The 27,154-nt window shown below is 54.1% G+C and overlaps 2 long non-coding RNA genes across 2 annotated transcripts in view; both read left to right on the forward strand.

The window, feature by feature from the left end:
• The first annotated feature begins 2,865 nt into the window (after positions 1 to 2,865).
• Positions 2,866 to 27,154, forward strand: part of LOC130681311 (uncharacterized) — a 32,789-nt gene continuing 8,500 nt past the window's right edge. The window contains exon 1 of the long non-coding RNA XR_008994360.1: positions 2,866 to 2,994. This is a non-coding gene — a long non-coding RNA (uncharacterized LOC130681311). The remainder of the gene's footprint in view (positions 2,995 to 27,154) is intronic.
• On the forward strand, positions 13,818 to 19,312 carry LOC130681310 (uncharacterized). The gene is made up of 4 exons (XR_008994359.1): positions 13,818 to 13,896; positions 15,309 to 15,433; positions 17,710 to 17,920; positions 19,006 to 19,312. It is a non-coding gene; the product is annotated as an uncharacterized LOC130681310 (long non-coding RNA).

The following is a 27,154-nucleotide window of genomic DNA, read 5'->3' on the forward strand; positions in this document are numbered from 1 at the left end:
GACTGAGCAAGCTGCTTAACCTTGCTGTTCCTGGCTTCCCTAGAGTGATAATAGGTCTTAGTGATAGGAGTTGAATGAGATGATGCCTATATAGCACGAGGAGCAATTGGGGAAAAGGTAGTCATCAGCCTGCCTTCTGCCTGGGGCCAGGGCAGGGGTTGGGCGGAGGCCTCCTTGAACATCCCATCTGGCCGGTGCAGCCCTCCAAGCTGGAGTTGCTCTCAGGTGGAATGGGGAGTGGTTGCTCTAAGGCGGGATGGGGACTAGCCGTCATGGAGGTTCCCTGAGCCTTGAGAGGGAGTTGGGAGGTGCCAGAAAATTGCTGTAAATAATGGTTCCCTCACCCACTGGACCGCATACCCCTCCTGGTTGAGGGTGTGTGACCCGAGGTCTTGCAGTTACAGAAGAGGCCACCAGGTGTCACCATCAGCTCGTGCTTGAAGTAAAGGCAGCTCGGACTGAGGGAAAGGAGCTGGAGGAGCCCTCCAAGCTCACCCACTCTCATCCAGGCAGTGGGTGAGTTTGGAAAGGGGCCCAGGCTGCTGGGGTGGCTGTTAATTTCTGTAGGAAGGTGCTCTGCAAAGGTTCATTTGTCTGCTTTCAGAATTCTCCTTCCCATGCCAACAGCAAATCACAATTTGTCAGTTTATGAGGTACTTGCTACACACAGTGGGTAAGAATCTTCCTGAACACGCACTGTGTGCCAGGCCCCGTACACAGTAGGCCATTCTATATTCACAACCTTGTATTGGATGGACGATTATGCGTCCCATGTTACAGATGAGGAAACAGGCTCGATAGTGGCTACGTGATGGGCCCAAGGTCACCTAGCTGGACAAGGATGGAGGCTGTCTGGAGCCTAATCTTTTCTCCCACACCAGGCTACATTCCAGAGAGTTCTAGGATAGGAAACTTGCAACTTTCTACCAGGGTGGTAGAGGATGTGGCAGGTGGCAACCCTGCCTGGCTCTGCGAATCAGGAGCTAGGTGGGAGCTCAGACAGACCATGCTCCCAGTGGGCACAGAGGAAGCCTGGAATAGGTGGGTGTGGGGTTTGGGTGCATGCTGGGTGTTGGGCAGGCTGCAGACAGGGCAAGAATGAGAGGTCCTCTCTGCCTGCCTTCATACTCCTGCGAGCAAACTCCCCACCCCAGAGTTATTTCAGTTTCCTCACTTGACAGTTTTAGGGGCAAACTTAGTTTACTTGGCACTCTGTCTCTGCCCCCTCCCCCTTGCCAGGCTCTGAGTTGACCATTTCTTAGGAAAGATACTAAGATGGACAAGACAAGCCATCTCCTATCCTCAGTCATCCCACCTCAAGTGTAGACCACTGGTCATTAAAGACTTTTTTGATCATATCCCCTAGCAATAAAAAAATGTTGAGCATGCACCTGTAACATAAGCATATTTTTATACTGTTTACCTTGTAAAACACATTCACACTAAATGAAAAAAAGATGAGGTGAAAAAGAAAAAAAAAGATGTCCTAATATTTTCCTCCTGCACCCCTGTACCAATTTATGCATGGCAGTTTAGACCCAGCTGCTCCAGGAAATGAGAGGCTAGAGTCAGTCCACTCCCCTCAAGGCAGATGTGTGGTCAGTGTTCCAGAACATCCTTGCCCTTGCCTAGCAATGGAAGGGAGAAACTTCAGGGATAGCAGGTGGGAGTGTGAGCAGACAGGAAGCATGAACATATCCATGTCTGGGGAGACCCAGATGACCTGCACAAGAAATGGGTTTTTATTTTAGACCCTGATGCTGAAGGTTTTGCGATTACTTTTCCTACTGTCCCAGGACATACAGAACCAGGACATTTGTGTTACAGGTAATACCTAATTTCAGGTACTTTTGGTGGTCCTATTCCAACAGTTTAAACTTCCTCCCCTCTCGGAAGTTGGGGAGCACTCCGCTACTGCACACACTTGGCACGGGGAGGACAGCCCAGCTGGGGAGGCACCTGGGTGCCCCTTCCTCAGGGGCTTCATCCTTCTTTGCCTCTCCTGGGCTGGAGGCCCCTGTGTGCCCCTTGCCTGGGCAGTTCCTCATGCAGGGCCCAGCACCTCGGGGCCTCTATGAACATGGGGGAGAATGGGCAAGAGGCCTTCTCTAGTACACAGTAGGGAACCCCTCTATGAGGCCCCCTTACTCAGAGAAGTCTCAATAGAAGCCCCTTTCCCCCTACTGGAAACCTGGCACCATGCTGGAGAAGGACCAAATGGCTTGTGAAAGCATTTGTAGCCCCTGAGCGGGCTGCCAGGGCGGCAGCCATGATGGCTGGCCTCCTGTGGGTGCCTTTGTGTGCCGTGACTGGGTGTCTGTTTCTGCTGTCACTGGGCGCTTGTTCTGTGGGGTGAGGGGTGTGGGGGTGGGGGCACAGCCTGTGGCTGGGCACGTACGTGAGGCTGGGCACGAACAGCCTCACCTACCAGCCCTACTCCTGCCAGGTACAACCAGCTGCTGCGGCCGACTGCCGACCGCCTCCTCCCTTCCCTGGGCATGGCCAGGCCGGGGGGCAAATGACTTGGCAGGCACCTCCCCTCACTTGGACCCACTGGGGCAGGGCTGGCTCACCTAGGGCACAGGCAGGGCGCCCAGCGGGATGGGTGCTCTGCCAACCCCTTCCCGAACTCCTCACTATGGGAATGGAGGAGGATGAAGGAAAGGAGGGTGCTTGGGGCAGAAATATGCCCCCTCTCCTCTCCCAGACTAGGTAGGCAGGACAGGGGTCAGAAGGAAGGGGGAGTTTCTCTGTTTGGGGCCAGGAAATGATTTCCATGCAAATGAGATGCGAACTCCCTAATGAGTTTGCAATTAGGAGACGAGGCTGCCAGGCCCCGGCAGTGCCTGCGGGTTTTATGAATGGGCCTGCTGGGGGGAGGGGGGCGGGCGGCGCGCCGGTCCGCCCCCACATTTCCCTGCCGCTGCGCCCGCGACATGCCGCGCCGCACGTTGCTGCCTCCGGCCCCGCCACGACCTGGCCCGTCACCAACAGGTCAGCTGCTTCAGACGGGGCGCGGGAGGTTGCCTGCCAGAGTCCCCGCCACGCCGCCGGCCGGCGACGAGTCGGGCCGACGACACGCCCCCTGGGGCACGGCAGGGGCTCTATCCTCTGGCGCCCCATTCTCCGTTATTGGAATGGTTTCCTGAAGTAGGGGAGTGAAGCTAGCTTTCGGGCCCTGTCCCCTTTAGGATGGGCAGCCCCGGGGGTCACTTAACCCCAGGAACGGGGTGGGCCCCTAACGTGTGGAAGGGCAATGACCTTGGGAAGGCTGGAAGCACATAGGTGAGAGGAGAGGGCCCAGTTCCCATCCCGGAACCCGCTGGCCCTCCCCAATCCTTGTCGTGCCAGTTTCCACCTGCCTGACCTCAAAGCTTGCTCCCACTACCCCAGGGCACCTGCTTTTTTCTCTAGGGCCACCCCAGTCTGCTCTGGGCCTTGCTCTGACCTGGGGCCAAAGAATGGGTCACCTGGGTGGGTGAGTGTGCTCAGGTCAGCTCTGGAAAGACTCACCAGCGTTTGAGAGTTCGAGCCTTATTAGGCCACAGACTCCCTCCCCTTCCCTCCCCCATTGCTTTCAGAGTAAATTAACTAATTACCTCCAATTAAAGCACCATGCTCTCTTTTCCCTTCTGGGCCTCATTCCCCGCCCCTGGGAGTCCTCTTCACCCTGGCTGGGTCTGGAAGGGGGCCTGGCCAGTAAGGTGCAAGTCAGTAAATCTGTGAGTGCAACAGGGAGGGAGGGGAGGGAAGAAGCCTGAAGTGCCATTTACTTCTTGGGAGTGGTCCAGGCAGCCAGGCCTTCTGCTTTTCTTGGGTCTGGGGACTTGGGCCTCTGTGGGGCCTGTGAAGGTCGGGAACAGGGGCTGCCTTTGGAGGTAAGATCTGGGCGAAGGGCCTGTGCAGGTGCTGAGGCCCTGAGGGTTAACCTGCTTAGGAGAAGCAACTTGAGGGGCAGGTTCTAGAAACTGTCAGTCATTGGTGGCACCTGCTACCTCCCTCACCCAACACACCTGGGGAGAGATTCCAGATGCCTGGGGGTCCACCTAATCCCTTCTCTCTTTACCCTCAGCTCCTCCCTCCACTGTAGCAGGTGAGAACCCCTTCATTCTTCCTCCTGCCCCTTGGTGGCCCTGGGGGACAGGCCCTCATGCTAGCATGGCCTGCCCTGCGCTGGCCCCGCCCTGGCCCCACGTGTGAGACGTGATGGAGAGAGAGGGTACCTCCCGGCTGTAGGCAGAGTAATGGGTTGTTGACCCGGGTCTCACTTCTCAGCGATCTGGCCTTTCCTGAGACAGGGCTGTACCACAGCAGACTGTGACTCAGGCCCCTACCCCACCTTGAGCCCTGCCATGCCAAGGACCTGGGCATGGGACATCCTTGTGTATATAGGGTGGGGGTGGAGGCAGAGATTTGTCAATTGCAGATTCCTCTCTGGTCTCACCTGCTCTCCCAGCCCTGAGGGGCCAGGTCATGACTAGAGGGTTCCGGGCTTCCTGCCCTGGCTGCTCCCCTCAGTCCACCACCCCAGAACAGGCTGACAAAGAAGTCCCCCTGGTGGGGCCCAGCAGTCATCAGAGTCGGTATGTGAGCCATCCAGGGCAGGAGCGAGGCTCTGCACACAGGTTGGGCTGCTGTTGGGGTGTCCTGGGTCCCCATCTGCCAGCTTGGCCTCCTGGATCCACTGAAAACGGACTCAAAACTCCTCACTTCCAGGAAGATTTCAGCATGCTTCCCTTACTTGTGGCCAGCCTGGTCACTACTCTCAGCTGGTTCCCAGTTTTCACTTTGCCTCTCGTTCCCTTCTCCAGACCCTTCAATGTGAGTGCATCTGCAGGAGTCTGTTCTTTCCTGCACTTCCCATTGGCCAGCAGAGGGCGCCCCCCAAAAGACGGAGGTACCAGAGAGGGAACAGGCAAATCTGCTTCCCTGGCTCCAGGCACTGTGCAAAGTCCAGGCTCATGGGTACGTTGATGTGGAATGAAACTGACCCAGGATGCCTTCTTTCCTGGAGATCTAGGCTTAACGTGTCAGCAGAGGGCTATGGGCTAAGACCACAGGTTGAACCCAGGTGGCTTCCTTAGAGGTGAACCCAGGTGGCTCTGGGCAGGAAGGAGAGGATGAGAGAACTACCCCCTCCTAGCAGCCAGAATGGGGAAGGGGCACCGGAGGTCGCCAGCTTTCCGCCCCTGACCCCGAGGAAAGGATTGGGAGGGGCTGCATAGAATAGCTGTTGTGCTACCCTGTGGGAGGGTTTGCTGTGGACATCTGGGACACATCTGGATTCCTGGCAGGATGGGGAGCCGGTCTATTTAGGCTCCTCAGGGATATACGATCCATCCCTTGGTGGCCTCTCCTGGGGGAGCTCTTTACAAGCGGGTGTATAGGGCACAGCCCCATAATGTGGGTGAACTCATGCGGATCTAAGAGGGTCCCTCCTGACACCCCTTTGGATGTGGCCTGAAGGGCCTGGGAGGCAGCCTGCTCTTCTGGGCCACCTGACCTCTCCCCCATGCTGTCAGAGTGTGCCTGGTGGGCTGCTGGCCTTCCCCTTGCGGAAATGCTGGGGAATGGGTTCTGGGGTCTATTCTGTCCATTTCCCTTCCTCCAGGTGGGTAAGAGGAAGGAGAAGGGGAGTGGGGCTACAGTACCACTTAGGGACCCCACCCCAGGAGAGCCCGACTTGCTGTTGGGTTATCTCACACGAAAGCCAGGGAATGTGACTGGAGCGAGAAGAGGGGAGAGGGGACAGCCGGAGTGATTATTTCTTGGGTTTGAGTTCAGGGTTTTGGGAAGGAGACAACAGGGAGAAAATCCCTCTCGGTCGGCTGGGTTCCAGGACGCCGGGACAGGAAACCAGGGGATGGCTGAGATGGCCTTGCAGAAGGGAGCAATAGCTACGGGGATAGGTGAAGTGGGGGGCGTTGCGGCCACCCGGGGCCTCCCCCAGCCGCCTCCTCCAGCTTTCCCCCCGCCCGGCCCGCCGCGGCCCCTCCTCCAGACCTGGGCGCCGCCTCCCCCTCCCCTCCTCTTCCCCCTCCCACCCGGCGCTGCAGCTGCTGCCGACGGACCATTCTGCACGTAGCGAATGGAGGAGACGCACAAGGGAGGCCTCAAGTGCGCGCGCGCGGGAGCCAGAGCCGCGCGGGCGGGGGAGCGGCTGCAGGTGCGCGTGCGCGTGCGGCGTCGGCCTTGAGCGCGCGCGCCAATCTCCGGGGCCCGCGGTTCCAACGCGCGCAGAGGTTGGGGATGCTCAGCGATGAGGTCCCAGCTTCTCCAGGCCCTGCCATGGCAGTCTGGCGCCCTTCCATCGAACCCCACCTTCCTAGGCCCTTTTCGTCTTCCACCCCAATAGCACGGACCTTTGCGCATAGTAGGCGCTTCATGGTGACTGGGTTGCTGGAATGAATTGATTCACTCGCTGTCATCCTCTATAGTAGGCTATGTCCTGGGCTAGGGGTCCTAGAGGGCTGCAGTATCACGTTTGTCCCCTTGCTCTCCCACCTCCTGTATCCGAATCCAGGGCAGGCCCCATAAGACTTCCAGAATCTTAACAAATGGCTGTCAAGGGAAAACAAAGGAGTGCTTTGACCTCCTATGGTAAACACAGAGTGTGTGTCCCAGGATGAGTGGGGAATGCAGGGAGGCCCTGCCAGGCTGTGTAAGTCAGCACTCATCTTGGAGGTGTCTCCTGAGTCCCAGGGGCACTCTCCCCACTTCCTGAGCCCCTGATTTTGGAGGCCTGTTAAGTGGGTGGCCTGGGGGCTGCCCCTTCCTTCCCTCACTCCCACCCTTTCTGCTGCTCAGAGGCGTGGGATGAGGCCCTGTCCAGCTATGTGGGCTTTGGGCACAGCAGGAGGAAGGTCTTGCTGAGGGGTGTCTGAATAGGATGATTGCCTTTTGGACCTCCATTGGTGGTAATGGAAGTGAGTTGAAGGGGACTGGTTAGTGGCATGTGGGGGTAAAGGGTTGTCTATACACATTAACTTGAACTTGCTCAAGCTTGAGCTCTCTGAGCCTCAGTTTCCTGTCTAATAGAAGTACAGCATTCACCCATTAAGGCTGTGGGGATTAAAATGTAGTCTGCCAATAATGTGCCCCACATGTTGGAGGCAGATGCTCCCTAAGAGCTAAATCTTTATTCTTGTGGTGTGTGGACTGGCTGAAAGGCTGGGGACATTTCCCTCTGCTGGATTTCCACAGGTAGAGTGAATTCAAATCCTAGAGCTGGCAGCTCCTTAGAATTTGGAGGTGGGCTTTGAGAAAACTGTAGAGAAACCAGTAATGCATCATACTTTCTGACATCATCCAAAAATGAACTGGTTTTCCAGACATTAGTATCTGAGACCTTAAAAATATATTTTACATGGATACCACTAGTGGATATTACACACTTTCCTGCTTCTTAATCAGAGGTTGCAGAATATGTGACTCAGAGTTGTGGTTACAAGTGTCCATCACTATCCTGGTTGTAATACGGTGAAAATCCAAGGTCTTGTTTGGCCTCACGCTAAAGGTTCATTCCATGATGGCTACACTTTCATAGTTCTCATGTCCACTTTTTATAGTTCTTCATCACTTTGTCAACTCTCTTCCTATTAGCTGTCACTTCCACTTTTATCACTTTGCCTGTCTCAGGCAGACCACCACCCTACCTCATTCTTTTCAACTTGTTTCTATTCTGTTGTGGGCTTAGAAGTCAGAAAATGACTTCTGTTAGAAGATGTGATAATGAGATCTTTTGAACTTGACAAATTATATTAAAATTCATCTGGAAAAATAAACATGAACAAAGAGCTTGGAAAATTCTGAAAAAGAAGCATTATAGGAGGCAACTAGAACTACTGAAATGTTGTATAAAGCTCCAGTAATAAAACAGTTGGGTACTGGCACAAGAAGAGACAGATAGATCAAAGGAACAGAATAGAGTCCAGACACACACTTGTGAACAAATGGAAATGGAGTATATGATAAAGTAACATTTTAGATCAGAGGAGAAAAGATGAGTTATAATCAAATTGGACCACTGACTAGCTGTGTTTCGAAAAAAAAAAAAGCGCCTTTTCTCTACTTCATTCCTTATTTTGAAATAAGTCCCAGATGGATCAAATATTTAAATGTAAAAAGGAAATCATAAAATTACTAGAAGAAAATATTAACAAAAATTTTAAAATATGCTTTGGGGAAAGTATGACAAAGTCACAGAGGGAAAGATTTAAAAAAATTAGTTACATAAAAATGTAATATTTTAAAATCTAAAGGCAAATAATAAACAAGAAACAAAAAATATATATGAAGATAAGTTCATGCAAGTCAATAAGGAAAAGAAAAGAAAATAGAAGAATGGGCAAAACACATGAAGAGAAAAGAGAAACCAGTGGCTAGTAAACAGGTGAAAATGCCCACCTCAGTCAAAATACAAGAAACCAAATTAAGAAATAAGATTCTCTTTTCCTGGATCTGATTGGGAGACATCCTGCCTGTCACAGGAGCCTTGGAGTTGGTAGGGAGGCAACTGTACTTGGGCAGGGAGCTGGTGATATTACATGAGAAGAATTAATTTGCAAACCATTGGTTCAGAGGTGCCAAATCTAGGAATATATCAGATATACGGTCACAAATGTTACAAATGTTCAAAACATGTACAACTGTTCATTGCCATTTTATTTCCAAATGTAAAAAACTGAAAGCAATATCAAGTCCATCAATAAGGCACCAATCAGCTATGTAACAGGGTATCCAAACACCAGACTAATATGCAGGGCTGAAAAAGAATGAGGTCCAGCTTTATCTGTCGATAATATTCACTAAGTGGAAAAGCAAGTGGCAGGACCTGGCTTGGACCCTGCTAGTCGTTGAAGGGTATGCCCTCGGGCATCGTCAGCATCCCCAAAGCCTGATAGAGACCCAGAACCTTGCACGGCCTCAGAACAACTGGGTTGGAACCCTGAGACTGGGGCCTGGGAGTTTGTTTTAACATGCTCTCTAGGGGATTCTGATGCACGCTTACCTTTGAGAAGTACTGATGAGGAATATGTCCCTGTTGGTGTAAAAAATGGATATAAATCTACCTGCCCTCTGCTCTGAACATTTCAGTGCTTCACTTTGAGCACAATGAGGTGAGGCTGAGGTGAATTTTCAATTCTTACCTTATCTGCTTCTGAACTCTTCAGACTTTTAATGCTGAGAATATATTACTTTGCTTTTCTAAAAAAGTAGTTAATAAAACAAACTACCCAAATGGAGAAACAAAATATGGTAGATACATATGATGGAATATTATTCAGCCTTAAAAAGAAAGGAAATTCTGACACATGTTACAACATGGCTAAATCTGGAGGACATTATATTGAGTGAAATCAGCCGATCAGAAAAGGGCAAATACTGTATGATCTCACTTTATGAGATACCAAATTCACAGAAACAGAAAGTAGAATGATGGTTGCCAGGGGCTGTGGGGAGGCAAAAATGGAGAATTAGTGATTAATGGGTTTGGAGTTTCAGTTTTGCAAGATGAAAGGACTTCTGGAGGTGGATGGTGGTGATGGTTGCACAACAATGTGAATTACTCGGTGCCACTGAACTACACATTTAAAAATGGTTAAGATGGTGGATTTTATGTTCTGTGTATTTTACACAATTAAAAAAATGTAAAAAAAAAAAGCTACCTGGCCAAAATGGTGTGTAATGTAGGGATAAGTGACTGACATGGGCGGGTTCTGCAAGAGCCTCCCTGTGGATCACATAGTATGAACTTGAGGGTTGGGCTTGATGACAGCTCTTTCTGCTGCAGAGCTGGGCTGCGGCAAGTCTTGGCATCCGATAGGAGAGAGCCCACATCGTCGCCCACACAGAAGGAAGCAGACCTAATGAACTTGCTGCCTTGAGAGATGGCACAGGCTGGCAACTGGAAAGGAGAGTGGGTGGGGGGGCACACAAGCATGCCACATTATTGAGGAAGCTGGCCATTGCCCCTTCCCTGTGCTGGGGGTGGGGGTGAGGGCTGGCTTTCCATGTAGGCTTGAGTTTTGCAGAGTGTGGTGGGCCCAGTGGCCCCAGGGGAGATGGTTTGTGTGGGGAGAACAGGCAGAGAGGGCAGGATGAACAGAAACTGGTAGGGGAGGGCATGGGTTTCCTGGGGGCAAGTCTGTGCTCAGACATCTGGTTGGAGCAAAGACTGTACTTGAAAAAGGGACCATGCTAGGGTTGGGAGTGAGAGGGGAGGGGACACTGACTAAATTGGACCTAGCGTAGCCAACCGGCTGGGGCCAGTGGTGGGGGACAGCAGGTGTGTTGGCTCCTGCCGGCCCTTCTGCCAGCTTGGAGGACAGGGCTCCTGCACCAGGCTCTGGGGGCTTCTCCCGGTGGCCCATTCTGGCCTGGATGCATGTCTGCCTGTGCACTCCAGACCCTTCCTCCTCAGGCACCAGAAGTCTGGGGCTGCCAGGAACCAAGCGAGGGGGCTTGTGGCCAAGGAGGGGCCCAGAGATGAGGAAGCCCTGCTGCCAGCCCAGTCAGGCTGCGGGGGCAGCATAAAGTGAAGGGAAGGGAGAGAAGATCTGGAGGATCTTCTGGGCTCTGTGCATTCTCTAGGACTAGGACAGGACACGCCAGTGAGGGGGCCTTGACATTGAGATTGGGGACTTCCTGCCAGAATCTACCATTGCCCCAGAGCCAGCCTGGGCTCTGCACTCAGCCTGCCCCCATTTAGCAAGCTCCTTTCAGGAAGCCGAAGACCACCTCATGGAGCTCCTGGTCCAGCTGGGAGACGGCCACCCTGACTCAAGCACAGTGGTTGCCTACCACAAACCTGGCCAGCTCACTTTGGTGCTGGATCTACCCTACAATAGTTACGGGCTTCACTCTCCCCATCTGTATAATGGGGTTGATAGCCAAGGACACACTCAGCCATGGTGATGCCCAATTCTCCACGCTGGGTTGGGAGGCCTAGACTCTGACCCCACCAGCCTGGAGCTGGGGTTATCAGTGGAACAAGAAGGGCTCAGAGATCTTTGCATCCACTGTGGCCACACCAGCCTCACAGCTGCACTGCCTTGTGGTTCACTTCCCTGCAAGGGGTGTGGGAGGTAAGGTAGAGACAGGGCTGCCCTCTTGTAGTGACCATTGGGGTAGGAGGCCTCTCCTTCTGTCAATTCTGAGAGGCTAGTGCTCAGGATAAGGATGAGCTGATAAGAGTTGGGGCTCACTTTCTGTGCTGATCTGGACTCATGGCAGCAGGAGCTGCAGATGCCCAGGCTTGCCTGCCTCTCCCCGGGCTCAGCTGTGCATCTAAGGGGAATTGGACGTGCAGGCCCCCCAGATGATGATGCCTGCGAATGCCAGCTCTCAGCTGGACCCCCACCTCCCCAGGCCCTGCATATAGGTCCTGTGGGTCCACTCTGCACAGAAGATGACTTAGCAGGACAGACTGGGGCTAGATTGTGGGAGGGACCAACCAGAGGTTTCAGTGGGTAAACTGGGGGCAGGCTGCTTGCTGAGGGAGCCCTCAGGATGGAGGTTTGTTGGGAAGTTGATCTCTCACTTCCAATGAGTCTGAAAACCCCAAATGATGTAGATGGTAGATGAGTCACCTGTTCTAGAACTAAAGGAGACCTATTTCAGACCCAGTTTGATGGGAAAGACACAGCCCTGCCCTCAGGGAGCCCCAGTCTGAGGGGAGACACAGCCCTGTCCTCGGGGAGACTCCACTTGGTGGGGAAATGCTCGTGCTCCCTACTCCCTCACTCCTTGTTTGGTATTTCCCCCTCTAGCCCCCTTCTCTGCTCTTCTGGAGGTTTCCTTCCCCAGGAAGGATTGGATGGGGGGCAACAAGAACTCCTGGCTGGCTGTGCCGCCTCCTCCCTGCTGACTCCAAGCCTGCTCACCGTCTCTGCATAAGGCCTGCGAAGCCTGAATGTGAGGGTTCCAGGCTGGGAGACTGAGTCATGGTGACTCAAGGGCAGACTGGACCCCTGTCCCCTCAACAGCAGTGGCAGTGGTAGAGGCAACACAAGGACCAGGGCAGGAAGAGAAGGGGCGTCTGCTGACTCCCAGCCCCAGCTGTCCTCTTCAGTGTGCGCCAGGGCCACGCATGCGTGTGAGATAGCATGTGCAGTGCATAGCCCATGCCCTCCGCATCTAGGCAGACACGTGAGGCTAGAGTGAATCACCAAGCAAGATGTCTGGAAGCCAGATGTGGTCCAGCTGTTCAGGGCAACAAGCCCAGCCATCCCCAGACCAGATGTGTGTCTGTCTCCTTCCACCCTCTACCTTCCAGGCTCTCAAAAGCACTTCTGGGGACCATCCCCTACTGGGGCCCAACCAAGGATTCTCTCTTCCTTCTGTGAGGAGTTATCTGTCACCATCAGGCGGAGGTTTGGAGGTTTCTGAGAGGATAAGAACAGGGCTTCCACACATTCACATGTGCCCGCATTTCTTTGCTTAAGCCTGAGTGCTGTTGGGTTCATATGCCCCCAGACAGAGAGCTCCCGGAGGCAAAGGCCATGTCTGCCCATCAGATTCGAGGCTCTGTGGGAAGGCAGGACAGGCCTCAGCACACTGATGCATGGCATTCATGCAGATGTGTGCCCTGTAAGCATAGACACCCCAGGCTGGGCTCCCTGAGAGCAGAGGCTGAGTCTCCCTAAAGCAGATGTCAGTACAATGTCCTGACAGGCCAGAAGTTCCCTGCAGGCAGACTCCCTTTCTGTCTCCATCAGAATTGGACCCACTGAGGGCAGGGCTGTCTCCCATCAGCCTGGGGTCCCGGGGAGGGCAGGGCTGAGTCTTGGACCTAGGTCTGCCACAGTTCCCTTCCTTGTCCCATTCGGCCATCTCCTGATTCCTTGTGGCTCCCTGTGTCTCCTGTGGTCCCTCCTGTGGTCCCTCTCACTCTCAGTGGCTGTGAGGCAGCAGATTCCCAGCATGTTTGACACGGCCAGTGACTCAGCCCCCTCGGCCTTTCTTCCCCGGCCTGGACAGCCTCCGGCCCCACAGCATGGTGGGGAAACCCCTCTGCTTCCCTCCTTTCCTGACGTGTGTGCCTGACTCCCGTGTCCTCCCGGTCAGGACAGCCTCCTCCCTGCCCACACACTGTAGTCCTAATCTGCTAGCGGAGATCATGAGGAGGGACACACATATGGTTTCATTTTATCTTCACAAGCGTGGGATGTAGATGGGAAATGTGATCTCCATTTAGCACTAGAGGAAACTGGGTCTAGAAAGGTTGAAGGAACTGCTCAGGGTCACATAGCTCTTGGGTAGCCAACTGGAAATGGGAGGTGCACGTGTGCCCAGCCAGGTAGCCCAGAAGCCCCGGCCGGCCCAGCCTGTGCTTGGGGCCCCTGCTTGGAGTGTCTGTGTCTGAGGGAGCACTCTTCCTGTTTTCCTTCAGACCCTCTTATCTGATGGGGGAGACACAGCCCCTGCGCTCAGCCCATCCTCCTCAGCCCCACTGCCCATGCTCAGTCTTCCTGGGGAGAAGACAGCGAGAACCCAGTGCCCACTGTGGATTAGATGACTGTCCTTGGGCCGAGCCAGCCATCATTGGGGCCACCTGGCTGGGCATGCTAGTGGCTTCCGGCAGAGCCTGAGGGCCAGGGAATGGAGCTGCCCTGTGGGTTTGGCCCAAGGAAGTGGAGATCAAGATGGCGGGCATCAACTGGCCAAACAGAGGCCATTCTGATCACTCAATGGAACGACCCTGAGCTCTGCTAGGTGAAGGGGAGGAGCACATGCTTCCACGTGTGAGGCTCATGCAGCGCCTCCTCACCATGTCACGGCGCCATTTTTCAGATGGAAGAACATTGGCCGGAGGAGGAACTTCCCTTGGCCTAGAGCGTGCAGTTCCTGGCCCTCAGCCGTGTCTGTCAGACCCCACAGCCATCATGCCCACGGGTAGGAGGCTGAGCATTGCCAGTCCATCCCTGGGCCTGTTGCACTGTTGGGGAGTGGTTTAGCTCTTGACTCGGCCTGCTTGGGTTTGAATCCTGACTCTGTCTCTACCAGCTGTGTGGGTAGAGGTTGTAGGTAAGTTACTCAATCTCTCTGTGCCTCTGTTTCCCCATGTAGTAGGTCAGTATAATGTAATAGTACTTGTTATACTGGAGTATAATCGGTATCTGTGAGCCAGTGACCCAGGGCAATTATACGAAGACATCTTCCTTCTCCTGACCCTGACCCCCTCAGTCCAAGAGGAGAAGAGTATTTGAGAGCTGCGATTTGGCGAGATGGGGCTAAGGTCCCTCTGGGTGTGGGACATTCCCCAAGGGGTGTCAGGGCCTGCTAGGCCCCTTCTTGGGAGTTTCGGGGGTAGGGGAGCAGGAAGCTTTACTCCCCACTGCTTCCCCCACCCCGGGCCTCCGGTCCGCCCCTCATGGCAGCGTGGGCATGTGGGTTCCTACACGTACCTGATGATAAGAGCCACCCAGCAGGCAGGACGTGGGCTACGTGAGGGGCCAGTGGAAGCGGCTGCTCTGGCCAGCAGCTGCCTGCTGCGCTCAAGGGGCCAAGGCCAGGAGGCTGAGCTGTGGGGTCCATTGTCTGCCTGCCACCCCCTCCTCTGGCGAGCACAGGCTCAGCAGCAGCGGGCTCTTGGCAGAAGCTCAGTCCAGCTTCCCCCACGCAGGCACGCCCTGGCCCGCACGTCCTCGCCTGGGCCTCCGGCCACCATGGTCTGCCTGCTGTGCTGGCTACCGCTGCTGCTGGTCTCCAGGGGGCACTGCTTGGGCACCGAGAAGTCCTTGGAGGGGGAGCCAGGGCCTGGAGGCCTCATCTTGGAGTGGTCAGGGGCTTTCCACCAAGCCCCTGGTCCGGGTGGGACAGACCAGGAATAGGGCAAAGGAAAGGTGGTCCGTTGGTCAGCAGGGTAGTGCAGGGAGACCCCTGGACGCAGCCTTGGAGAGCTATTGAAATGTACACGTCAGATTTCAGGTTTGCGGGTGGACAAATGGGCAGGGAGCTGGTGCTAGCTGGCGGTGGAGCCTCGGGCCTCCTCTCTCAGGCCTTGGTCTCCTTAGCTGCCCAGTGGGGGAGCCAGGTTCAGTGTTTGGGGTTCATGACACCCTTGCCCTTCCTGGCTGAGCTCAACCCCAGTTAAGAGCAGTAGGGGCATGTCCTGACCTGTGTCTCCCTCTCCCCTTCTCCACCCAGGTGGGTTGAGGGCTGTCATCCTGGTAGCCAGTGCCCTTGGGAGTCATCGAGGTGAGGCCTGACAACTCAGACCCCCAGTCCCCGGCCTCCCAGGGCCAGACTGTGGCCTCTGATCAACATGTTAAAAATAACCCCCATGGGCTCTTCTCCCTCCACAGGAATGGTGTTTGTGTTGGCATCTGTGGTCCCTGTGGGCCTGCCAACTTCCATGGCATGTGACATTGTCAGGGGACTGTAGGTGTGAGGAAGTCAGCCTGAGGAGCTCGTGCTGCCCTGACTCCAGGTGAGGGCGTGATGGAGGGATCAGAGACAGCTGGCAGGGCTGTCTGTGGCCGTGAGGCTGCCACGGGGCTGGGGCACATGACAGGGTGAAGCCCACTCATGGAAGTAAGATGATGCGGGCCGCAGGCTGGAGCATCAGGGGCCAAGCCAGGGCTGCACAGGGCTGAGCTGCAGTCATGTTACTCCCAGTCATTAGATGCAGAATCACAACTGGGGAAGCACAGGATTGTGGAATCAAGGAATTCTAGGCTTGAAAAGAACTTGAGAAGACACTTTCAGTTCAATCTCTTCCCAGACAGGAGTTAAACAGCAGCCACTAGAGAATATTTATGGAGCTTGTCCTGGGTGCCAGGCTCTCAGCTGGCATCCCTGGAATTAATCCTCCCAGAGGCCCTTTAAGCTCTCTCTCTCTCTCTCTTTTTTTTTTGTAAACAGAAGAAGAAATAAAGGCACAAAGCAGTTAGGTAACTTTGTCCTAGGTGGCTTCAAACTCTGTATGATTCCCAAGCCTGCACCTGAATAATTACCTTGTCTGATGCTACGGAGGTGGGAGCAGAGGCTCAGAGCTTCAGCGGCTGCTAACAGTCACTCTGAGGGTTCCAGGACCCTCATATTCCTGACTTTGCCTACAGCTCCTTCCACATCACAGCTCATCCTGAGGGCAGACAGGATTCTCCCTCAGGCCACCGGAAATCATGGTGACTTTCATGTAAGATCATTTTATTCTCATTGGCTGCTCCAAGGGAACATGACAGTCCTATGTTCCCCTTGTGGAGTCCCTTCTTATCTGTAACAGTGATCTCGCCATGTTATAATCCTGGGGAGTTTTAGGAGAGGCATCCTTGTGTACTATCTCATCTAACTGCTGAAGCTAGCATGGAAGTCAACTCTGAGCCTTCCCTTCCCCAGCAGGACAAGCCAACTCCTTTCCCGTCCCTCTCAGGCCCGTGCTTGCCCTCCTCATGGCCTCTGCTGCCCTGCCTGGGCTCTTGCCAGCTTCTTGTGACCAAGCGGGGACCTGCCGTGAGCCTTGTCTGGCTTTAGTGGCCACCCTACCCTGCCCTGTCTTCCCATCGCCCCCGCTCCCCTCCTGTGCCCCCAGGATCCTGGTAGTGTGGAAGGTGTGGCTCTTCCAGGGCACATGTGTTACTTGATCCTTAGGGTCCCCAAGGGCTGGGGCTGTTGTTCTGAGGTAAGGAGTCAGGTCTCTTTCCCTAAGCTCACACCAAAGGCCAGTCTGGTGGCTGTTCTTTGCTCCTTACTCCAGGGCAGGGTTTCAACAATGGCAGAAATAAGTGCGACAGTTTCCTGCCCACTAGCACTGGGCCAGATGCTGTGAGAAGCACATGGCAGGAGTCCTCTCACTGAATCCTCGTGACAGCCTGGTGAGGTGCATTCTGCTGTTATCCCCACTTTAGAAGTAAGGAATCCCCAGTACAAAGAGGGCCTCTGGACTGGGTTTCGAATTGACATAATGCCACACTGATTCTGTGGAGTTCTTTTTTTTTTAAAGCACTTGCCTCCTTTTTTCCAATCCATCCATCCATCCCCACCTCCTCCTGGAGTGAAGTCCTCCTAACAGGGCTCTCTCTGGCCTTGCAGGACACAAAGAAGGAAACCCTCCTCGCAAGCACGTCACACTCAGGGCGACTGTCCTCTTCCAGACACCCCCGTCCCTCCTCTACCACCCAGCCACACATGAAGCTTGAGGTGATTCCACCAGAGGAGGGCCTGTATCAGAGCTAAGTTTGGTTTATATGACACAGAGGGGCATTTTTGCTCATATACTTGAAGTCTGGAGGTAAATGTCTTTGAGCTGCTTTAACAGCTACATGCTGTCAGGGACAGCTGTCAGAGGTACTCTGTATCTTATTGATCTGCCTTCCTATTTCATTGATCTCCTGGGTGTAGTTTCATTTCCAAGGTCACTTCATTGCTCACGATGGTTGCTGGAGCTCCAGCCAGCAGGAAAGGTGAAGAGAGGGCTGAAGAAAGGCACACCCCCTTTCTTTAAGGAAAGTTCCTGGAAATCACATACACTGCGTACACCCCACTGGCCAGGGTAGTCACGCAGCCACACCTAGCTGCAAGGGAAGAGGGGCACTAGGCTTTCTGTCACAGCGGTCTGGCTGAAAACACGGGCAAGAAGGGAACAGCGGAGGTTAGGAGACAGTGTCTGCCACAAGGCCCTGTTCCCCTCAGTCTGCAGGGGGCAGAGGGCGGGTAGGGCCTTCCCAGCTCCCTTCCTCAAGCAACCCTGGTTCTTTTCCTTCTCAGAACTCTCAATTCTTCTTGAGGCTCAGTGCAGCAGTCACCCTCTCACCCGCAGATTTGCTTTCCACGGTCTCGGTTACTGGCTGTCAGCCACAGTCAGAAGCGGACGATCCCCCTGCTGACGTATTGTCAATAGTTCAACAGTCGCTTAACGCCATGTCATATGCCTGTATCACTCACCTACTTTATCACCTCATAACATCACAAAAATAGGGTAAGTACGGTATGACAAGGTACTTTGAGAGACAGACTGTATCCATATAACTTTTATTACAGTATATTGTTATAATTGTCCTATTTTAGTATTAGTTACTGTTGTTAATCTCTTACTGGGCTCAATTTATGAATTAAACTTTATCGTGCATATGTATGCACAGGAAAAACAGTGTATATACTGCCTGGTGCTATCTGCAGTTTCAGGAACGTACGCCTCATGCATCAGGGGGCAAGTTTGATGCTGTTATGGCAGCACCACGGTGCCAAGACTGCCTGCCACTGGTTGTTGTCCACCCGCTGCAGATGCAGGCCCGTGCACTCATTTATTCTCATGACAGCCTGAGAGGCAGTAGTCTTAGTCCCATTTTACTGCGGAGGGAATTGAGGCCCAGAGACATTGGGTAACTTTCCTAAGAGCCCTCAGCTGGGCTCCTAGCCCCGTTCCTCTGTGTTCCTTTCTTTCCTGTTGAGCCTTCTCTGTACGGATGAATGCTCTGGGCCCCCTCTGGGTCTGGGCCCCAGGAGGGGCCTGTCTGGGAGGATGGGGGAGTGACCTCAGTCTGTAGGTGTCTCCTCAGTGCCATGGTCAGCGAGTGCGTCTGAACAGGGTCTACTGATGGGCTTGGGGATTTCTGCTGGCACCAGGAACTGGCCACTGCAGCCATATCCCCAGATGACGCTTTCCCCAGTGCGTGAGCATCCTAGACACAGCGGTGGGGATGGGCAGGGGTAAGGCAGCCCCCACCACTTCCCCTTCCTCCTTCCTCCCACCCTGTGGGGGAAGGGACAGCAGGGCACTGAGTCCCTACCTTAGCTGGGCTGTTTGGGTGGTGGGTGGGGGAGGGTGCGCGACCCAATTCTGAGAGGAAGGGGCCAGACTCTGGGTTTCTAGGGAGACTAGGACCATCCAGGTCGTGCTCTGGGAAGGACTCCTTGCTTGCTGCTGAGCCCCGAGGGTGAGGTCGCTGCTCCGGCCTCCGGGCGGGACTGCGGGCAGTGGTGCTTTGAGCGTCAGCGTCGTCATAGCCGTGACATGCGGTTAGTAATGTTATTGTAATATCTGCTCCCTGATCTCTGGTCTAGAGGAAAGGCTCATGAGCCGTGAGTCACGGCGGGCAGTCGACAGTGGGTCTGGCCACGTGCAGCCCCAGTGGGGGTGTTCTGGGGATGGCCCTGAGACCCAGACATGACCTGTGCTCTCCGGGAGTTCCCGCCAGAAACAGGAAGAACAGATGTGAGACTGCAAGCTGCTGATCTCTGCCCACCTCCACCAGGAAGTCTTCCAAGATTAATTACTTTGGACTTGTTCTGGGGTTAATCCTGAGTTCCTGGCTCTGGCCAGATGGGCTCCTTTGAGCTTTACCATCCTGCCTAGTCTGAGCATCGGGCACCAAAAGGTTCTGCACTAAAGGCAAGAATGTGGACAGGAATGTGTCACTTTCATTCAAGTCATTCATTCATTCAACAAACGTGCCGGGTGCTCAGGATATGCTGCTGAACCCCATGGACTCAGTCCAGTTCTGATAGAGGCTGGGGAAGGAAAGACTGAAAGCAAGTCGTCACACAAATGAAAAGAATTACAAACGGTCCAGAGAGGGCAGGGCCTGGGGGTGTGGGGTGGTGGTCAAGGGACTTCCCTGGGCTGGGCCACTCCCGGTGGGTGTTGATCTCCCTAGCAGCCCCTCCCTTGCCGACAAAGGTTCTGCAGGGAGATGGCTGGCTGCACAGTGGCACAGTGCCCGCCAATGGGGGCTGTGCCAAGTGTGATGTGATGTGTGCTGATCCCTCTCCACTCCTCACTGAAGACCAGCGTCTGCTGCCCCCGCAGCACAGGGAGCCTGGGGCACTCCCATCAGGTCCCCCCGGTATTTGGAGGAGATGTCGGAGTGGAGAGGATTCCCTCTGTGCTATAGGCAGAGGGGCTAGTCTAAAAGAATCTCCCTCGCACAGAGCTGGCCTTCCTCGCTGATGCGGTCTTGGCACTGTCCAGGGTGCCAGTCCCTCTGCATTCCACTTGCACCCCTGCAATGGATAGAGGTGGTGGTCCCAATGACCCTGTTGCTCCTCTCATCCCCATGCCTTGGACCTCTCACTCCAAGACATGTTGGAGACATGTTTTCTTCCTCTCTTTTGCCCCACTCTGCCAGTTTAGGCCCCAGTGCGGGAGAGAGTGAGAGATCCCAGGAAAGAAGGGGCACAGAGGCATGGCTGCTTCCACCCCCCAGCAATAACCAGTGCAGGTTGAATGGGCTCTGCCTCCTTCTTCCTTCTTCACAGTCCCACTGTCTGAGGTCGGGGCTGTGCTGGGTGGCAGGAGGTCCAAAGCCTGGGACAGCTATTGTATTTAAATACAGACTCTTGGGTCCTATTCACCCGAGACTCTGATTCTCTAGGTCTGGAAGGATCTTAGTTAAACAGTCCCTCAGTGTTTGTGACATTAGTGGCTGAGGATCACATTCCTATTTGGAGAACAGAGCTGAGATTCTGAAGGCAGGGAGACCCCACCACCTCCTCTAGCTCTCTAGGTGACTTAGACGATTACTTTCGAGGCCTTGGCTTTCTCATCTGTGCAGTGGGACAGCTATGCCTACCTTGAAGACTGAAGAGGCGAGTACAAAGAGAGTGCCAGCATCAGGCCTGGCACATAGCCGGTGTCCAGTGAACAGTGTTCTTTCTCCTTATTTACCCAGGCTGTGTCCAGAACGCAGCTGGCTCGTTCACTTTCTAGGCAGGGTTGGAGCCCCTCATCCCTCCCTCCACCTGGGTGTCCTGCTGGGGTGAGGGAGAGGATTCAGAGATTGGGAATAATGGGTGTACGTGGAGAAGCTCCCCAGAGGCTGCAGCTGGACAACAGGGGAAGGTGAGGACACCCGCAGTTCACCAACATGGAGACACTTGTTCTTGCCTTAAAAACAATAACTTATACCAAGCATATAACACTATGTGCCAGGCACTATTCTGAGGCTTTTAGCTAATGCAATTCTCATGAAGAAATGTCATCCCATTTTATGGATGGGGAAGTCGAGGCAGAGAAGGATTAAGGAAGCTGCCCGGGGTCACACAGGCCAGTGGTTGGCAGGGCTGGGGCTTGAACGCAGGCAGCCTGGCTCTTCACCATGGCCTCTCTCTGGCACAGGGCTCCCTGGGGCGAGGGATGGGCCTGCCTTCCCTTCACATCTGTCTGTCAGGGACTCAGGGGCTGGGGTGTCTGCCAGGGGCGCCTGTGTTCTAGTGAGCAGAGGTAAGTCCCAGTTGCATCTCTGGGGGTTTCCCAGGTTCTGGCAGCCCCTGCCCAGCCTCCCCTGGGTGTCTCTGCTACGTGGTGGTTGCCGCGACCAGATCTGTGCTCACTTTCTCCGGCTGCGAGTGTCTGGACCCCCCAGGAGCTGTCACCGGCTCTGCCTGCCCTCAACTGTCTCAGCTCAGAGCCAAGTGACTAGGGGGAGGGGAGGAGTCCCCCGTTTGAGCTCTAGCCTGACCCCACAGCCCAAGACCAGTGGCCTCTCTTCCCTGCTCCCTAGGTCTTCAGAGGTTGTGGGCATGAAGTCACTGGCCCCTCTTGAGCTGCTGTTTATGACCTGGTAAATCACTCCTTGTCCCCACCTTGGCCTTAATGAGGACCAGAGCCCACTACGACACCCCAGTTAACCACATCATCTGTTTTCCTTTAGGGGGAACGGTGTGGTTGGTGAGCAAGAACCCAGAATGGGGATGTGGTGGGGTGGGCTCAGGAGTTGTTTTCTTCTCTGGAAAATGATTTACCACCCACCCTGACCTCTACCTTGCCCAGAGGGTGGTTCCTCAGTTTCAGAGTGGAGCTTAGGAGCTCCCTCAAAGGAAACAGCTGCTGTCCCACAGCCAGCAGCTAGCTTCTGCAGCAGGCTAGATTGGGGTTCAGTGGTGGCTCAGATGAGATGTGGGATACCCCATTGTATGCTGGCTTCCTTGAGATTTGGGAACCCATATGTCAGTGTCAACAAAGATGTTTGAGTCCAGGAATAGGCAGGAGGCAAGGACAGGAGAAGGAAGGCCAGTGGTTGGTGAGGTCATTCCCCAGCAATCCGCCTATTCTTTCATTGATCCATGGGTTTATTGAGCCATTCCTGAGCGGCCAGCACTGATTAGGCACAGAGACTTGTGAGGGAGGGCCTTTCGGGAACCTAAAAGTCAGAGCTCTTTCTGGAGGAAGAGTAGACTTAAGTTCAAGAATTGGCCTATTTCATCTTTAGCTCCTTCCTGAAGTCAGAATCCTAGTGATCATGAGAGCTAGCGTGAGCACTGGAGCACTGGGTGGGCGACGCAAGCTGGTGACGGGAATCAGGAAGCATTAGGGATAGTTGGTAAAATAGGCTGAGCAAACAAACGCTGAGCTGGGGAAATCAGTAGGTAGTGTCGGGAAACTGTGGAGTAGCCTTAGGGCTGGGTAGCTGCCTGGGGAGTATTATACAGCTGACTCGACCCCAGTCTGGGGTAAGCAGAAAGCAGGTTCATTCACTTCTCCCTTCAATATGTGAACAATTATACAGCATGCACATCGTCAAAGCCCACTCCTGCAAGTGGTCACTAGCTGATCATAGCACTTTCTTCTGAGTCCAGAAGCAGCCTCACACTTATTTGCACACACTGCCCAGGCCATCACTGCTAGCTAATCAGAGTTGACAGATGAAATGAAAGTTTAGCATTCCAGACTGGGATTCAGACATGGACAAAGGTCTGAGAAACTCCTGAAGAAAACTCATCCAAAGAAAAGAGAGAGTTGGGAGATAATCTGGGCCAAGTGACAGCGCTTCACTGTTAAAGGGGAAGCAAAAAGTTCAGTTCTAAGCCAGGTGGGCAATTGTCACTGGATTTGCTCTGGTCCAGCTCTCTGGCAGACACACATCTGGGTCTGAGAGGGTGAGCAGGAGAGAGAGCTGGTAGTATTATACACAGCACTGAGCATCAGGATTTCATCACAGAACAGAATGCACGTGTCTGGTGGGTGTAAGTGGAAGCGATTTATTACAGAGTATGACATGGCCATAGAATTATTGGGAGGCCAAAGACATAGACTCAAGGCTGAGCTTCCAGGACTAATTCTGAAAGCCGTGCTGCAGAACTGGGCCACCGAAGTTGCTGCTGTGTCTTTGGTGATCAGATTACCCTCCCTGGGGCCGCATGCAGGGCTGAGATGGGGAAGTTGCTACCACTGCCAGACCCGCACGACACCCACTGTGAGTGGCACCCATAGATGGGTGCCCTCCGCCTCATCTTTTGAGCCTTTCTGCCAGCCATGCAGCAAAACGACAACAAGAAAAACCAAATTGCCGCCCCCCTTCCCAGTCCCACACTAGTGTGTCTGATGGCATGGGAATTACAGCTGAATTACATCTTGAATCCAAACACCAAGGCACACAGTTTCCTTTCCTTCTCCTGTCTGTAGTCCAGGAAGGCGCCTAGCAGAGGGTAGAATGCGTACTGCGAGGCGGTCCGCCATAGCCACTGCACACGGTGTCCTAAATTCTGTAAGTTGCCAGGCACAAGCAGCTCTGTTTTGGGGCCCTCTCAGAGGGGAATGGAAGGGGCAGGTACATCCCCCGTCACTCCCCACCCAATGCCACAGACCACTGAACAGCTGTGGTACCTTGAGGGCTCAGGCACAGCATTGGTGCCCTTTGCGGGTGGTCCTGGGGGAGTTTTGGCAACAGGTCATTGACCCAGGTGAGAAACCTCCTAGACCTGCCCAGGAACGGTTGGTGGGGCTTTGGAAGCAGCTAGGACCAGTAAATATTGGTTATTGGGGTGGGTCTGTATGATTTTATTTAACTCCTGGCTGGATCTGTCTTTGGAAACCCTACCACCAACAAGTACTATGTGCCAGGCACTGGCTGGGTGTTGGGAACATGGAGAAAAATGTAGTACAGTCCCAGCTGCCTTGTGGCTCCTTACCTAGCCAGCAAAGAAGCAAGGGAAGCAGATAAAAGGATGCCCATGGCAACAAGGATGCACAAAGGGGAACAGCCTGGGGAGAGCAAGGGTACTTCCCAGGGGAAGTGACATTACAGATGAGTCCTGAAGGACCCAAAGGTGCAGCAGGGAGGCCTGCAGGAGAGACAAGGGTACAAATGAGGAAGGCACCAGAATCTCAGAGAGCTGGGAAGGAAGGGATGTGGAGAAACCAACCCAGGGATCTGTCCAGATCCAAGATGCAGCCTCCTCCTTCAGCCGGGGATGGTGTCCATGCGCCAGGCACCTGCATCTGTCCAGTCCTGCGGTTTGTGCCCTGCTCTCCTCAGGCTGGAGGATGTGGTCTGCTGTCTTTGCTCCCACAGGCTTCTGGGAATGATTCACAGTTGAGGAGGCGCTGGGTGAGCCACAGGCTGCTGCCCAGACTGGAGGCCTCTCCCCCAGGGCTGGTGGCAGCAGAAGAAAGTGGCCCATGTGGGGAGGGAGGGTGGCTCCAGGCAGCAGGGCCAGGCCATCAGAGGGGATCAGTGGAACCCCCAAGCTCCCAGCACCCTCCTCTGGTGCTCCTTGTGTTCTGCTTTCTCCCTGAGGCAGGGCTGCCCACCCCTCCTCCCTGCATCCTAGTCCATCCTGATGCCAGCTCTGCCCGGCTTCGGTGGCTAGGGTGCTTGTAGTGGGGTCATTACAGGACACAGCTGCCCGCGGGTCAGAATGGAGGCGGCCCAGCTGTCAGCTGGAACCCATCAGAGGCTAGACCAGCTCTGGCGGCAGGCGGGAGGGGGAGGCCAGCTGATGAGAAAGGTGTCCCTGCGAGCTGCAGTTGTCTTTTCTTAACCCTTCCCACTCTCATCACCAGGGTGTGTCCTGAAATTTTCCCACAGTGATGGTAGCTCCTGGTCCGTGATTCTTCAACCTGGGCTGGGGAGAGTTGGGTGGGGTTGACTGAGTGGAGAAACCCTGCCCCTGCCCCTGCCCCTGCCCCAGGGAATCCCTAGTCTGAAAGGGAAGAAACAACACAGCCCCTGTTTTCAGGGAGTCCTTGGTCTTATGAGGAAGCTGCAGCTCAGATCTAGTCTGAGGGGGCCACAGCCCTGCCCTCGGGGAGCCCCAGTCTGAGGGGGAACATAGAGCCTGCTCTCAGCTCAGGGTCAGAGATGGGGGAGGTTTTGTCTCCTTATTAAACTAAAAAATCAATATAATGGCATCACCTTAGACTTTCTATGTGATTTTGTGAAGAATCAGCCACTTGAACGCACGTCCTCATACTCTGAAAAACCCAGGCATGATGTGCCTGCAGACCCACAGCTGGCACTAGGGGACAGTTTTGTCCTGGTTGCCCTCTTAGGTCAGCTGCCCTCCTCAGCCACCTGCTTTTCTGAGACCCCTGTTCATCCCCAAACCACTCAGCACGTGGCATATTTTCAAGAGCTTGTTCAACTCCTTCTTTGGTATCCATGTGACCTATTTATATAACTCACAGCCTTAATTAACAATTAAAGTTGGTGAGCTAAGAGCACAAAAGGAAACATGTCTACGTGCAACTGGCCCTTCTTCAGCTGCGTGGTTTGGATGTCCCTGATTTATTTTCCACAATTAGTGGCTGGCCTTCTCCCAACTTCTCTCCCAGTTCTCTTTGTAAGGCCTGTTGCTGGCTGGGCACAGCAGCCTGGCAGAGCTGTCTGAGGGCACCCCTTCCTCTGCTGGGATCACTGAAGAGAGCAGGCCTCTTGGTTACTGGCTGCCCAGAGCTAATTATCGAGCTCTCAGGAGGAGAAATGGAGGCCCAGGCCCACATGTAGGGTGAGAAGGAAAAGCCCAGAGGTGCCAGAGCCTTTGCAAGCCTTTGCTGTGCTCTTCAGCTTCAGGCAAGTCATTCCAACACCTGGGCCTCAGTTTCCTCATCTGTTAAATGGGAGTGAACAGTTGGTTGGGTGGTCCCTGGAGTCCCTTGCACTTGGACTTTGATACTCCTGCCTGCTTCCCTCCCCACCCAGCTCTGGACTTTCCCAGCACCGATGACAATGGATGGGTTAATCATGACTTTGGCCAGCAGCCAACATGGTGTAAGTCCAGGGAGAGGAAATCCCGGGGCAAAATACCTCTAAAAACCGAAATCAGTCAAAGGGAGAAATAAAGTTTAAAACCCGTTTATTGCTTACCAACTGCAGTCCAGAACCCTCCCTCTCCTCTGCTCCTGAAGAAGCAAGACCGGCCCTCCCCCTCACCTCTTGGTACAGAGAAGCCCTCCTTGCCCAGGTAATTACCCATTGATATGGAGATGAACTTCTCTCCACCCCTGAGGAATGATGCAAATGCACTAAAGCCACACTTCTTTCCACCTCTGAACTCCTATTGATATGCAGATGTACTAAAGCCAGGCGAGATATTCTGAAAATATTACAATTTTACCCACACATGGTCAGCAAGCATTCTACCAGGCAGTCTTGCGCTGTGGCCAAAGGGCTGCTGCACCATCTTTTCCACACTAGTCTGGCACTCCGATGCCTGAGGATAGTGTGGATCTACCAGCCAGTGGGGCTGCTGGGCCACATTTCCCAGGACCCCTCTGGGCCAGCCTCTGGCCCTCACCTCAGGGGCTCTCAGCACAGTGAGGTGAGCACGAACAGGACCTTTGGGGCGAGTGTTGCTGCAGCTGTCAGATATGCACTGAGCCCCTGCTCTGCGCTGGGTCCTGGGCTGGGCAGGGGCAGGACAGAGATGAAGAGGCAAATGTGGCTCAGTTCCTCAGGCCTGTGTGTGTGGACTCTGACGTCAGCCTGCCAGGTTCAAACCCCAGTCTGACGCTCCCTTGGACAAGGCACTGCCTTGGTTTCTCCATCTGTAAAATGGGGATCCTAACAGTACCACAGGTGTGGGCTTGTGCTGAAGATTAAATGAAACAGTGAACATAAAGCATTTAGGGCCCAGGGGTGGTCATTACAACTTCCATTTCATGAGCACCAACTCTGTGCCAGACACTGTGGTGGCGCTCGGTGTAAAACAAACCCTTTACAGGAAGGAGAGTGATCGTTCTTGGCTTGGCTGAGGAAGGAGGCTACGTGGGAGAGTTGGTACCACGGTGTGGTCTTGAAGGAAGGAACTAAATCCACCAGATAGTGATGAGGGAGGGCCTGCTGGGAGAAGGAGCAGCATGGGCAAAACCCTGGAGGCAAGGAGGCAAAAAAATGTGTTGGGGGGACACTGAAAGGACCAGAGAGACTAAAGCATAAGGGAGATAAAATTGGAAAGTGGGTTTAAGGCAGATGAACTCCTAGACCATAGATGG

This window comes from Manis pentadactyla, chromosome 16 (assembly GCF_030020395.1).
Source record: "Manis pentadactyla isolate mManPen7 chromosome 16, mManPen7.hap1, whole genome shotgun sequence".
Classification (NCBI taxonomy): Eukaryota; Metazoa; Chordata; class Mammalia; order Pholidota; family Manidae; genus Manis; species Manis pentadactyla.